At 27.2% G+C, this 13659-nt stretch overlaps 1 protein-coding gene across 1 annotated transcript in view; it reads right to left on the reverse strand.

Moving 5' to 3' along the window:
* Positions 1–12668, reverse strand: part of LOC107448557 (metabotropic glycine receptor) — an 81361-nt gene extending 68693 nt beyond the window's left edge. The window contains exon 1 of the mRNA XM_016063804.3: positions 12391–12668. The gene's annotated coding sequence lies outside the window, so the exon portion shown is untranslated. The remainder of the gene's footprint in view (positions 1–12390) is intronic.
* Positions 12669–13659: the final 991 nt, after the last annotated feature.

Genomic DNA, 13659 nt, shown 5'->3' on the forward strand with positions numbered 1-13659 from the left:
CACTGTGGTTGGTGCAAGCCAGGAGCAGAATTCTAATCGACTAGCCATTGCTGGGATTAGAACCTGCGTCACTTCATTCTAAGGGATCAAAAATATCCTTAAAAAAAGCATAGTTGCGTTATAAGTTGCGTTATTGAATAATTAATTCTCGGAAAGTGACTGAATAAATTGTAAAACTGCCTTAAATAACATTTTAAAAACACACTGTAGTTTATAAACTATATGTACTATATTGTCGTTAACTCAAAAATTTAGCATCGATTACAATGCAATTTTTTCACTAATACCAAGTTTCGTAATAAAAGATAATGAATAATTATAAGCAAAAATATTTTTTTATACTATGAAATAGTCTTTAAAAGTTATATAATTGCATCCTATTGTATTTTCAAATTGAATGCAAAGAATTTTTTGGGGTAATTTTGTGTAATTAGTTCTAAATAGATGTAGGAAAAATACCTGAAAAAATATATATGAAATTAAAGGGCTGAATGACTGAAAAAATATATATGAAATTAAAGGGGACTTTTGACTGGTCTCCTTACTTATCTTTTGCCCTGATACCTTCTACATTGGTATTTCCTACAATTTTTGGGGAGGGGAAAGGAACAGAGGCTAATTCTGAGTCTATCCAAAAAAAATTGTGTTTATTGCGATAAAATATGTTTTTATGGCTGATTTCGTAACTATCATTTATACCAATAAATTGTGGCTGCCTCCACATTTTGAAGGTCAATAATCCAAATTAGATGTATGACAAAAGTAAGTTTATTCAGAAAAAATATTATTTTTTTGTTTGGTTTTGTCACATAGAATATTGTCTGTACAAAAATTTAGCATTAATCCCGCGAATGTTAAGTATACAATTCTTTACATGATTTTAAAAATTGTAATTTGTTATGAGGAAATACTAAATTCAAGCGAAATCGGTCGAATAGTTATTGGGAAATCAAATTTTCAAAGAGTTGCAAATTTTAAATAAAAAATAATAAATATTTACTAAAATTTATTTTTTCACTTAATTATCTTCGGATAAACGAATTTTATAATTGTGGGCAAAAAAAATTTCAATTCGCTTGAAAAGCTCGCGAGATATAGCGATATACGCAAAAAGTAGCATTAGCATTAAGGGGTCCAATCTTTAGACTTCATTCCTAGCCAAACTATTGAGACCATATTTCCTAGATTGCGGCTATTTCCTATACTTTGAGGGTCATAAATCTGAATTCATCCAAAAAAAAGCTTTTTTATTCACAAAAATATGTTTTTGTGTCTGATTTCGTATCTTGAAACATAGCTTGCATGAATTAATTAGCATATTTGAGATCACTCCCTCAAACCATTAAGATTGAGTTCTGGAGCATGACGATCCAATCATTAGATCAAAAGTCATTTAGGATGGTTCATTTATTTTTTTATTTATTATTTTTTTGAGCTCTGTACATAAAACATACAAAATCAATCTCTCTTGTTTTAACTTTAAATTTTAACGGGATATCTAAATGAATATCTAATTTTACACAGCAAATCTTTTAAATTTAAGCAGTCATAGTTAGCTCTAAATGCCTTGAACTTGAAATTTAAATTTAAAAAAAAAACTATATCCTGTTTCAGACCTTTTCAAATAATTTAATGCGTGTATTGTGTTTTCATTTGTTTTGTTGCGTGTATTAAAAAAAAACGAGAGAAAAGTGGAGCACGTAATAAAATTGGTTATGTGCTTAATTTGTAAGAAATATACCATACTAGTTACAAATTACATTTTTAAGATAATAACAGAAAAAATTCAGCAATTTACATTATCTAATATTATTTTTAAAAGAGAAAAACTTCAGAACTTCTGCCGTTGCAAAGGATTTTGACTTGGTTTTATTTAGTAAGCATTTCAAAACATTTTAAATCATCAAAATTTGAAATGTTTTTAAATTAATCTCAGTAAAAGAGTACAGGGGAAGCTGTTTGAGTCACTGACTTTGTACGAGACATTAATACTATACGAGACACTGACACTATACGAGATACTGTTTGAGATTTATACGAGAAACGATTTAATAAATTTGGAGTTTTATTTTTAAAACATTTAATAATTTTTATGCATAAACATAGAAAACAACATCAAAGATTACAGTACTTTTCCTTTCAACTCAGATGAAACAACTATCAGATATCTTTTCACTTATAAACGAACTAAAAGTAGATCAAATTTGCTCAGATATTATAAAACTGTAATATATACATATTACAGAAGGAAAACATAATCAGATAAAATATATATATCAGATCTAATATAAATATAATACATATATATCAGATCTTATATAAATATAATAAATAAAATATATATCAGATCTTAGTAGAAAAATGTAACCAATCAAACCAGACCTATCAAAAATGTAATCAAGGTTTGTAAAAACTAGTTGGGCTTTTTTTTTCAAAAGGAAAGTTTAGTTTAATTAAGTTTTTCATCAAAACCAGTACTTTATCGAAGTCTTGGAAGAGAATCCATTTTTTTTTCAGAAATATTTCAAATATTTATAACGATAACCCTTTTGTATCTAAATTGATTAATTTCTAATGAAATTGCAAAAACATCTAATGTAAAACATATGGGTTTAGTTACAATTTATTACTCGTTCAGTTGATATTCAAGCAACAATCTTTTTCTGTTATCAATCTTTTTCTGTACATCGAGATTTTGTGCACTTATACATAGCCTAGAAATGTAGCCTCTGTGTTTAAAATTTATAAATTTTCTTAAATATTACTGTTAGTTTTTTTTCCAAGCTTTTTCATTTGTAATATAAATGTCTAATTCAACAATTTCAACTTTTTTGCGTTAAATTTTCCTTTATTTGTAATTGTAATTTAATTATTTTGACAAACTACCAAGGATTTGATGCGTTCCAGGCAATTAAGTGTGAAAACGCGTTTCTCTACTAAGCTGCTAAACGAAACATATAAAATCTAACATTCTCAGCTTTTTTAGGTGATTTTTTCCTCAATATTTATTTCTTTCAAAAAAAAAATTTCATAATTAAGGGAAAGTGATCTCAATATCTGCATATAACTGTAGAACTCCTGAAAAACATCTAAGACTTAATTTAATTTCAATGTAATCTTAAAAAATCAAAAACTAATTCGTTTTATAGATATGTTTAAAACATAAATAAGCAGTTTTCTTATTTTCTACAAATTATATCCTATGCTTTGCATTAAGAAAATTCTTATATTTTACCATCTGCATGAAATATTTAAAATACATAAAATATTTATCGAAGCTGACAATTTTTTAAGTTAAGTAAATTAATCTTGAATATATTTTAAATCACTACAATCTATTTGAAAGTCCTAAACCCAGCAAAATTGATCTCACAAGATGTAATCAAAATTCGAACTGTTGTAATGGCAATTTAATTAATAAAAACCATGATTATTCCCTATAAATTTTACAGCACTTGATTGGTTTCATGAGCAAAGAGAACTAATGTACCTTATGCATTAATGTTTTGAGAACTAATGTTTTGAGAGGATTCTAATGTACTTCTAATTAGGACAGAATCTTCACATCTCTGTCCTTAATAAAGGTACATTACTATGCTCTCAAAACATGTCGTATACATTTTCAATTTAAATGTGAAATTAATTTAGCTAACTGAAGCCATATAAAGTTGATTAAGCTTCAATAGTTCGGAAGTTTTTTATTTAAATGATGATAATTAACAATTTATTTACCAATGAAGTGAACGTAATAATCTAGAACAGTAAAAATTAAAAAAATGCAAAAGAAAAAAAAAAAGAAAAAGCAGATTTTTTCCGATTGAACTCATCTTTAATTGAACTGATATATATGGAAAGTGACAGATAAATTGGAATTCCCGTGTTTAACAGTGAGGTAATTTTGAAATTATAATAACAAAATTTGTTTAATTTAATATCGTATCTAATATCATATTTTTATTTCGTAGTCAACACTTAAATGATGATAGCTTAATTATTATGCTTTGCAACTGTACAGTATTTTGCTTAATGGTTAAAATATATTTTCTGATTATTTAAAAGAAAATAGAGCGAGTTCTTATTAAATCTGAACAATTTCATAAAACAATGATATTTTTAGTTAATTTTTTTTTAAAAAAGGGCCTTTAACAGGTTGCATATTGGAAATTTATGCATAAAAAATACAAAAATAGGACATATCTAACTAATACACTAAATAAAAGATGCTACATGATACCCTTCGAAATATTTTTAAGCAAATTTAATGAACAAAAATGAGAAACAGGCTGTAATTTGGTACCTATTTGAAAAGGTATTTTTGCGAAGAATAAATAATAACAAATCTATAATGTAATGTTCTATAGAACCTACTTGATTGACTCATAAATATTTAAAGAATGCTACTTTAATTTTTAAAATTCAGGAATACATTTTTCAGATATTTTCTCTTTCAGAGAAGGTTAAAAAAACTGTTTATTTACTACCAAAAACGAAGGTGAATTAAAGAAAAATTTGAAAATTTTAATTTTTTATTCTAATTCTTTCATTATGATAAAAGTCTAAAGTGAAATGTTTCATTATTTAGCAAAAATTGTTATCTGAAAGTTACTTATTGTTATGCGCTACAGAAAAAAAAGCACTTATTCCAAACGAAGGATTCAATTTTTAAGCAATAATTTTGAAAAAAAAGAACCTTTTTTGAACAACCGCATAATAATACTACTTATGAAAATTTCAGCTGCAATTGGAATGTTCCTCGTTCAGGAAACCTAAGGCATCAGCGCATTTTTTTGATTTAGAACATAAAATAAAAAATTTAAGAAAGCATTAACTTGAATCTGCAATATGTTCCTCTCTGTTACCAATGCTCAAAAGTCTTTAAATAAATAAGTTATCTGAAACAGTAAACATTTTATATTTTAATTTACAATATAAATCACTAAAATGGCTTTTTGTTGAATTATATTGGAAAATAAAACTTAATAATTGGTAGGTAACAGAGTGGAAAAAGGTAACAGAGATAAAAGCTGAAAGTAGAGTTAAATTTAAATGTTCTTGCATTGCAAATTACTGTATTTAAGTCATACACCTTCTTATATTTCTTTTAACTTTCATTCACTTGGACAGATTCCATTATTCTTTTATATATTTTATTTCATGAACTTAATATTTGATAAAACACTAAGTTAAAAGTCAATAAAAAAGTAACCGAGAACATGGTAACAGAATCGAAGAGTAACAAAGGAGAAAAAAGGAAACTGATGGCCAATTTACTTCGACAGATTCCATTGAAAAGAATAAATGTTTAGATAACACTAACAAGCATAATTTGATCCTACCGAGATCTGTCCCATGAGCCACTGCGGCTCAAGCGTTTTATTATAATGAAATTGTGATAGTGAGAATTTCTCCTCAATTCTAAATCAATTTGAAAATAAAGTCGAATCGCAGTTTTATTTATACAATGTTCAAAACCATAAAGTAATTGCTAAAATGTATGAGCAAGTATCGAAAATAGTCGTAAAATGATTGGAGAAAGGTAAAGTTATATTACGGAACGCTGGCAAAAACTAGAATTTCAACTGACCGTTATAATTCGTTTGTAATTAGAGTGAAAAACGGTGTAAAATTGCTTTGTCAAGAAAACGTCTGAAAAAACTGAAGAAAATTCTGAAAAAACAAACGGGTATTTTTTACACTGTACTTATCTTTACAACTGAGCTTTAAAATTACCTACATTTAGTTAAATCCCGAAATTTATTAAAATTTTTTAGGCCTGTAACTTTAGTTTTAACAGATGTTTGGTTTTAAAAGAAAACCAAAAATCAAATTTATTTTATTTTTTGAGATCTCGGTCGGAATAGTTTTGTTAAAAATGTCAAAAAGTATATTGTAAAAAAGGCAAATAGCTATATTTATATCGCTAAAATTTGGGAGAAAATTTCAATCCACGATAGGGGAGAGTGGGGTCAATTGTAACAGGGTACGATTGTAACAGAGCAAAAATTTCGAGTGTCGGGTTCTAGATTTGGTTCCTAGGTTGCGCACAAGGTGTATTTAATAAATCTACATGTACACCCCTGCTGGCAACCATTTTTATGTACTTTTGAAAGAGTTACATCACAAAATATATTTTCACGCTACGTAAGTACTTTTTTTGGTATTAGAATATTATATTGTAACGAAGTAATTTTGCTTAAACAAATGAAAATTATTAACCGAATATGTAAGTGGACACCTTTATTAACATTTTTAAAAAAAAGATTAGTTTTGTTAAGTAACTAGCATTGTTTTTAACAAATGAAGCTGAAATGGCGTCTTGGGGACGATTGTAACAATAAGTAAAGGGATGAATGCAGCAGCTGAAAATAAATAATCTTATGTTTACAAACCATTACTTAACTCTTCCAGAACCACCTATAGTTTCCTATATCATTTATATTATGTTGCATGTGCATTATTTTATTTGTCACCTTTCACAGCATAAATTAAAATTTTTAACCCCTTAAAGTTAAAAGTTTAACCCTTTAGGTATCTGCTCATTATTATTTTTACTCCTAAAATATCACTACTATTTTGATCAATAAAAAAATATATCACAACTATAATAATATGTATAATTAACTATGTTTTAGCTGAATTTATGAACTGTTACAATTGACCCCGTAAATGGGAACAGTTGTAACAAGTGCACGACTGTCAAAAATTATTAATAACTAGTGTAATAACATTTAAAATAAGGTATTTATTTTTTTCTAGTAGAGGATAGTCTACTTTACTCGTCTGTCAATTAATACTAATAATATATTGGATTTTTTGTTAGTTAAAAATAGTTAAGTAAAAAATTTTACAATTGACCCCACTCTCCCCTACTAATAAGATAGCACATTTTTAAGAAATCAGTAATTTTTTTTTTTTGTAACCATATCTAAACTTGAACATTTCATCACATTTTTACGTACAAGCTATAGATGAATAAAAATAACTAAGAAAGGGTTATATTAGTTTTGGGGAATAAGAGGGTCTATCACTACGGTTTATTAGAAACAACTAACACTAATATTTGTTAAAATCAAATTGAAATACTTTTTGCAAAAATTTGTAACATTATTCATTTAATTCAAATTGTACTGATTCCTGAAATTTCAAGTTTAGTCAATTAGTAGTAATTTATATGTGAATTTATTCAATTAGAAAGATATTAATTGTATTTACTTTAATATACTAAATGAAATAATTTTGTATTTAACCTAGAATGTATTTTATCTACATTGAGAAAAAATGCCTAATTAAAACTATCATAATATGGAAAAGTTTACCATGTTTGTGGCTTTATGGGAACATCAAAGATGCTCGGTAATTTTTACCGAAGCGCTTTGTAATGATTTTTGTGAAGTTAGCAATAAAATATCGTTTTATAATCTGTGATAAATATGTGGTAAATGTAATAAAATTTGGTAATGTACCTTAGAGAATGGCCTATAAACCAGTTATTCGGTTAAATTTGCTTTCCAGTTATGTGTTTTTTGCTAAATGTGTTGTAATAAGAACCATAACATTGAAAATCAGAATTTTCGGTATTGCATTGCCACGTGAATGCAAAAATTACCAACTAAATAGTCTAAATACCGTATATTTTGCTTTTATTAACCAGGATTATACATATTTTTTTCGTTTACCAGAAATTATCATTACCATGCAGTACAGTAATTTTGCTAGAATTTTTTCTGTGTTATATATATAGAGGGACTAAATTGACTCTTAATCTCTCTGTATAAATTATAGTAAACTTAATTAATTATCACTGACTTTTTAATTACAAATGTAACAAATTCAATGTATTTAACTCCTCAATGAGAGAATGAAAGAATTTCTAAATGAAACTATCATATTTTGATTGGTAGAAGCAAAGAAAGTGATGAAAATATATAATCAATATTTCTTGGGAGCATCACCACTGACTTATAGATAATTGCAGATAACTTTTGCAAAATTATATTAAGCAAAGATGTTACCTAGAGGCAGTGCTGTTAATTAAAATGCAAAGTGAAGATAGTTCCCTGAGCATCAAGCTTTCACAGATATGCGTACTTTGGATAAGGCCGTGTATTTGCTAGGAAATGGAAAAAGAAAAAGCACTAGTTGACTATTACTAGTTGAAAAGCACTAGTTAGCACTTGTTGACTACTGAACAGAGTCAAATATATATATGTACCTAGTACTAGAAAAAGGAATTAACTACTCGATTGTTACTTTTTTCTTAATGTATATTATAGTTTTATGAATATTTTGAAAAGAAAATAAATAAGTATTTTAAATTTAAGTTGGTTTTTTAAAACTAATACGCTGTTAAAAAAATTCCAAATCAAACTACGATAAAAACTACCGTCACTCAGGTTGCCGATACATTTTACAGTAAAATCCATTTTTAGCGGAACATGTTGTGGAACAAAAATCTGATATACCGTAAGTTTTACAGTAATAATTAACATAAAATCGCTAAATCACTCGAATTAAATAGATTAATATAAAAATTACGGTATAATATTTTACAGTAAAAATGGATTTTACGGATAATGCAGCCTAAGTACCAGAACATTATACTGTAATTTAATTCCGAAATTTTTACAGTATACTGTGAGCCCAAAAAATCCAGACCATCATGAATAACTTGTGATCTAATGATTAGATCTCCACGTTCTAGAACTCATTCCTAATGGTTCGATGGGGTGACCTCAAATATGCTAATTAATTGATGCATACGATATTTTAAATTACGAAATTAGTCACAAAAACGTACTTTCTCTGAATAAACGCTTTTATTTCGATGGAATCAGGTTTCTGACCCCCAAAATACAGTACCGCAATATCGGAAATATGGTCCCAATTGTTTGGTTAGGAGAGCACTCCAAAGTTTAGATTCCTTAAGGTTAATTTTACTTTTAACGTATTTAGCTAGAACTCGCGATCTTTTTAAGCGAATTAAAAGAAATTTGTATACAATTATAAAATTCGTTTATCCAAAGATAATTCCATGCAAAAAAAAAAATTCTAGTAAATATTTATTATTTTTATTATTTTATTTAATAATAATCGAAAAAATTCCGAGCTATAAGAAATAAAAAAAATTTCATCAATCTTGCAGGGCAAAATACAAAATTTGGGCGAAATCGGTTGAAAAGTTTCTGAGAAATCAAATTTCAAAAAAGTGTATATATATAATTCAATTGCTCAGGAACTATTCAACCGATCTCGCTCAAGATTTGAATTTTGCCGTGTAAAATTATATACTATAAAATGATATAAAAGAATTAATACCTTACAATTCAAAAAATTTTTGACCATTATAAATAAAATAACAAAAGAATAATCCAAAAAACAAAATACTTCATAATGCTAAAATTTAAAGCTTTTTCCGTGTTATTGGGATAATCAGGTTGCCATAAGAGAAAAATCTAAACTCTTACCATTATTTTCTACTACTTGAATCTGGGCCAAGACATTGTAATCCATGTTTTTGTCTTATCGATCTGTTTATGGATAGAAAGATAGAAAGTACTGAATGTTCCCAAAATAATCCGATAAAAAATTTAAAGCCGAATGTTTCGAGTTCTAAAAAAGGAGAAAGCTTTCTCAATATTGTTGTAGTTATTGTTGTGTGGATATTTATAATATGGGGATATACGTATGCTCTGCTTAAAAAAAAGTATAGTTAACAAAGCTGATAGCTTTGTTGCCCATACTTTTTAAGGTAAATTTGTAATAAGTAATAATTTATAATAAATTATATAATAGGGTAAAGGGAACACCAAAAAGCTCGATAATCTTTAGCAAACCACTTTGGTAATGAATTTGGTAACACTTATAAAGTATGGCATTATATTACGTAATAATATTAGGCAAATGTGATAAAATTTGATCATTTTATCATGATACCTTAGAGCATGGCATAAAAGCCATTTATTCGACTAAATTTACTTTTCAGTGCTGTATTTTTCTTATAAATGTTTAGTTATGAGAAGCATAATTTTGAAAACCAGAATTTCCAACCGTTATTATATGAATATTAAGAAATGAGCTGTTTAAATACTGTATATTTTGGTTTTATTAACCAAAATTATGGTTTTTACACTACAATACAGTAATTTTACTAGAGTTTTTTTCTCTGTGTAGATAGTGTTCCGATACAGGATGTTTAATATACATTCTTAGAATCTTTATCATAAATGAAAACAAACGAGTATGCACATTAGGAATTGCAAATTAATATTTAAAAGCGGAAAAAAAACAAAAAAACAATCAAAATCTAGCAAATCACAGTACAGGAATGCGAATGTAATAAACAACAAGATAAGTCTGATTACGAAAAAAACAAAAAGGATCTCTCAAAGACACATAAATAGAGAGAGAGAAGAGAGATAGAGAGAGAGATAGAGATAGAGAGACAGAAGCCTTTTCACAAATGTATTCAAAACATTACTAACATAAAGGGTCACAAATAAATATTTAAATGAGGAAACAAATATTCTGTCGAAATCTAACGAATAACTACTGATGAAGGCGGGATTGAAAACCTGTTTGATTGTAGTTGAATCTAAGTTAAAAGGTCTCTAACCTTTTTCGCACTTCAATTTTTGAATGTTAAGTAAATATAGTTCACTGCTCCAAGGTCTGTGTACTTTATTAAAGGTGGCGTAGTTATATATATTTTAATATGCAATTTGTGAAAATTTTTAATATCTATGAGTTAGGTGGGTTCAAGTCCAAATGGACAATATAGATTTTTCTAAAAAAAACTAAAATAAAATAAGAATAAACTATATCGATAAAATATCATTCGTAAATGAAACTGTTTTGGAGAGTTTTCTTAAAGTAACTGCAACGATTATATAAAGAACAAAAATTTCAAATAATCTGTAGCTTTCCTCTAAAAAGAAATTGAAATATATTTCTCATAAGAAGACTATTTTGAAAAAAAACTTATCATTATCTTTATTAGAAAGATTCGACTATTATGCATAGTTAATTAATTAATTAATGTAATTACAATGAATTTTAGAAATATTTTAGGAATTATTGGTTCACAAATCATTTTTAGCACACAAAGCCGAATTATTTTTTAAATATATCATTAAAATTGTTGATAATCATACTTCTCAAAAGAATACATCATATCAGGAATGCTGTTGTTTCATTTAACTATTAAGTTTGAAATATAATTACTATACATCTAGATTTTTCAGTCAAGGACCAGTTATAATCAGTATAACAAAATTACCATTACCAATTACTACTACTATATAAACAAGATTGTATAGACAGATATTTTATCATAATTTTTTTCTTTAAATGAGCTTAATGAAGTTAAAAATCGCATAATAAAAATTTTATCCAATGGCAGAAACATAAATCAGCTTGATTAACAATTTAAAGGATACACAAGTTAATAACGTACTTTGAAGTACTGTGTTTTTTTAATAGCTAAAACTATGGAGAAAATAATAAAATTAACTCACCATTCGAAGAAAAATTAACTCACCATTCTAAGATGTGTAAAGATGTAATATACAAGGATTATAAAAATATTTAATTTTGTGAACTAATTTAATTTGACCGTATTTTGTTATGAACTATATTATCACTTATTTATTGTGTAATATATCGAGCTAAGTGTTTTAATATAGGTACATGCTATTGATTAATTTTGATTAAAAACACAACTAAATTAAGACAAAAATTGTTATAAACAAAATAGATTGTTACTTATCAAGTGTTATTATTGTTCAATATTAACTGAAACTAATAGTAAAATTCAAAATTAGCTAAATGGATCAACAGGTAGGGATGTGGAAAATTTGTATATGCTTATAGTAAGTTAAAAAAAAAAGTAAATATGTTCTTAAGTTTTTTGTTTCTAAAAATATATATATTTGCTAATTTTTACAGATAAATCATTGATAAAAGTAAACCCATCAAAAGAATAGTATGTTTTATTAAAATACGTTTAATTAAAATAAAACTTGACTCAAACCATTACGCGAAAATAATTCAACATATATAAAAAAAAAATATTTAAAAAAATAAACTTTAATTATTATTAAAAAATAAATATGTTATAATACTTTTATGAATGTGTGTTATAACCGGATATGCACTAAACTCATTAACCCACTAAAACACTTAAACTTATCTTTTAATTGAAAAAAAATACTTAAAAAATGAATCACGGAGCACCATAAATCATTGAGAACTGTAAACAAAACCTATATCTCATAGGTACTAATGTTCATAATTTCTCTTAGTTAAGATCTCTTTTGACTGCAGAGTCCGGAATCATCATTATCTATTACAAAATAAAAAGCTTTCGCTAAAGAGGAAAACTGTTAAAAGTACCTGAATGGGAAATACCTCCACATGATCGAAGGTAGGATAGAATAAGAATCTTCATTGTTAAAGATCTGACGACATCCTAGATTGGCGGGAAAAGCTTTGTCCAAAATAGTTCTTCACAATTCTCCATGCTTCCTAACTTATACGTAAGTATGAAGGTCCGACAACAGCGGTTTTAAGTACATCGATCAGAGAACTCAACAACGAAGTGATGGCTGCACTCAAATCCTGGGAAATGAGTTTCTCTTGCGCCTTCTGAGGGGTACATGAGCATGCGCTTCTCCTAAACCTACATCTTGCCCGATTTTCTGACCGGGATTTCTCAGATTGGTCCGCACTCCTGTTGCCAGTAGGTAATAACGAATATTAATGGAATTCAAATTTATTTATAGCCTCTGTCGAAAACTATTTCATCAGAGCTTATAAAAGCGAAAGGAACTTTTCAGATTTTCTTACGATCTGAGCCTCCTAAGTTTGTTTGAGATGAAAGACTCTAAGATAAAATGGAATGAAAAATTTTAGTTTTTTATTTTATGGCTTATAATTTAACTTCTGTCACGAAGTAAACCTATCCATTTAAATTAACTCAACTTATGATTTCGCTATTTTACAAAATTTAGAAATGTTATTTTCCATTAATATCTTACGCAAGTTATCGTTCGTGTTTTTTTAAATGCAGATTTAATGTGTGACTATTTCATTGAAAACATTATATGCACATTGAATGAGATCGCAAAAATAACTTTTGCTCTAATGATCGGATTTTCATATTTTAAGTTGACATCCATTACATGGGAATATTTTATGTACAGTGAGCAAAAAAAGAAAACCGGACCACACTGAATAACTTTTGATCTAATGATCGGATATTCACGTTCTAGGACTCAATCTTATTTGTTTGAGGAGGTGACTTCAATTATGCCAATTTAATATACGTGGCAGACGATATTTTAAATTACGAAATCAGACACAAAAACGTACTTTCATGAAAACACACCTTTTTTAATGACGGATTCGGATTTCTGATCCCCGAAATATCGGGGACAGTAGCAATCGGGGAAATATGGTCCAAATACTTTGGTCAAGAGAGCGGTCCAAAGTTTGGACCCCTTAATGTTAATTTTACTTTTTGCGTATTTCGCTAGATCACGAGAACTTTTCAAGCGAATTGAAAAATTTTTGAACCCAATTATTAAATTCGTTTAACCAAATAAAATTCCACGCAAACAAAACTTTTTATAATTATTTATTATATCTTATTATTTTATTTAA

Source organism: Parasteatoda tepidariorum, chromosome 11, assembly GCF_982258835.1.
Source record: "Parasteatoda tepidariorum strain Cologne lab strain chromosome 11, Ptep-v5.0, whole genome shotgun sequence".
Taxonomy (NCBI): Eukaryota; Metazoa; Arthropoda; class Arachnida; order Araneae; family Theridiidae; genus Parasteatoda; species Parasteatoda tepidariorum.